Source organism: Pygocentrus nattereri, chromosome 19, assembly GCF_015220715.1.
Source record: "Pygocentrus nattereri isolate fPygNat1 chromosome 19, fPygNat1.pri, whole genome shotgun sequence".
NCBI lineage: Eukaryota > Metazoa > Chordata > Actinopteri > Characiformes > Serrasalmidae > Pygocentrus > Pygocentrus nattereri.
In genome coordinates, this window is record NC_051229.1 from 16,729,640 (window position 1) to 16,732,131 (window position 2,492).

Genomic DNA, 2,492 nt, shown 5'->3' on the forward strand with positions numbered 1-2,492 from the left:
TCTTACTAATACATTTCCGTGCTGCCCCCTACCGCCGTGGAGGACGCCGCGACCGGCTAGCGTCTAGCATCTCAGCAGCCCTGGCTAACTCCTCTAGCTTGGTTTGCAGAGAGGTTTTGTATGGAACCCCGTCGAAAAGCCGCTGTAAAAATATACAACCATTACAGAGCCCCGCTGGTGACATCCTGCATAAATAACAATAATGCGTGGCCACGACTTAGTAAGCTGTGGGAACGAGATAATTAAGTCGTGGCCACGGCTTAGTAAAGGGAACAAGATCCTAATGTGTGGCCATGACTTAGTAAGCCATGATCTCATTCCCATGCCTTACTAAGTCATGGCCACAACGTAATCATCTAATTCCCACACATTATTTTATTTGTACAGAATGTCATCAGCAGGGCTCCGTAAGTCGTTAAAATGAAAAAGCTTTCCATAACTATGATTTTAGCATCTCATAATTGTAACTTACTTTATCATAATTTGGATGTAGCATCTCATAATTACGAGTTAGGACCTAACATCTTATAATAATGATGTATTATCTCATAATTATGATAGTAAGTAATTATTATGTGTTTTTCTTTATTTATTTATTTTCTTTTCCAGGTGTCCTTTTACTGTCCAGGGAACCTACGTGTGTCTTCTGAGTTTTTAAATGTACAACCCCGATACCAAAAAAGTTTGGACGCTGTGCAAAATGTAAATAAGTGTAAATAAAAACAGAATGCAATGAAAGAGCCATATTTTATTCACAACAGAACATAAAACACCTAGAAGCAAAGATGGGCAGATTTTCAGCAATCTGAGAAAAACTGCATCTAAAAACTGTGGATGGATTTCAGAAAAATGATCCTCAGCGTAAAATTTTAAAGACTGGCCCTCCCACCATGTACAGTACATTATTTAGTCAAAAGATTCAGAGAATCTGGAAAAATCCCTGTATGCAAGGGACAAGGCTGACTGTCAATATTTGATGCTCGTGATCTTCAGGCCCTCAGGCAGCACTGCATTAAAAACGGGCATGATTCTGTACTGGAAATCACTGCATTTATTGAGGAACACTTCCAGAAATCACTGTCTGTGAATATAGTTCACTGCGTAATCCACAAATGCAAGTTAAAGCTGTATCATGCAAAGAAGGAGCCACATGTCAGCACAATCCCGAAACACTGCCATCTTCTCTGGACTAAAGCTCATTTAAAATGGGAAACTATTCTGTGGTCAGAGGAATCAAAACTTGAAAACTTTTTTGGAAACCATGGACGGCGTGTCCTGCAGGCTCAGGACAAGAGGGACCATCCAGTTTGTTATCAGCGTGCAGGTTAAAAGCCTGCATATCTGATGGTATGGGGTTGCAGTAGTGCCTATAACATGGGCAGCTTACAAATCTGGAAAGGCACTATCAGTGCTGAACAGTATTATGAGGTTTTAGAACAACATTTGCTCCCATCCCATCCCATCACAATAGCATGGCATCTCTGAAGAGGAGTCCAGGTGCTGAACTGGCCTGTCTGCAGTCCAGTTACTGGTAATTTCACCAATAAAAAAACATTTGGCACATCATGAAACGAAAAATCCAGCAAAGAAGACCCAGGACCATTGAGCAGCTAAAATCCTACATCAGACAAGAAAGGGACAACATTCCTCTCCCAAAACTCCAGCAACTGGTCTCCTCACTTCCCAGATGTTTACAGACTGTAAAAGAAGAAAGGATGCTACACCATGGTAGAAACAGCGCTGTCCCAAATATTCTGATGCATTGCTGCCATCAAGTTCTAAATGAGGTAATATGTTTCATGAATGCTAAAATGTCTCACTTTCAGCATCTGATATGTGTTCTATGTTCTATTGTGTATAAAATATGGGTCTATGAGATTTGAAAATCATTGAATTTTGTTTTTCTTTACATTTATTTATACTTTACACAGCTTCTCAACTTTTTTTGGAATTGGATTGCATTGTTAATATATGTATAAATTCCATAAATAATCATATACAAATTGCATTAAATAATAACATTATTTTAATACATGTTGTTATTATTTTATTATTTATTTATACACCTTGCATGCACCTGTCCACCATGAATATTTTTAAAAATAGGTTTTAAGCTTTATTAAAAAACTACCACAAAACAACATCTCAGACATCAGCCCATGTATGTGGAATTTCATGTAACAATTTTCTGTGAGGGACATGTTAGAGATATTACCGGTACTCCTTAAGTGTTTATTGTACCTTTTTATGACCTAAAAATAGGTCAACCAGTTTGCAATGAAGTCCTTGTAGTTACTAAATGCTAAGCCTTAGTAAGTAATAAGTCTGGGATTGTAAGTCGTTAAACTCTTCAGGGGTCTTGTTCCTATCACCACCATTGTGAACAATTTTGACTTGGTGTAACGGTGGGGAGCGAGGAGGCGGATTCATACACTGAGATAAGCGACTTTTATTAAGGGCAAATCCAGGGTCATGGTCAAAAAGGTCCAGGG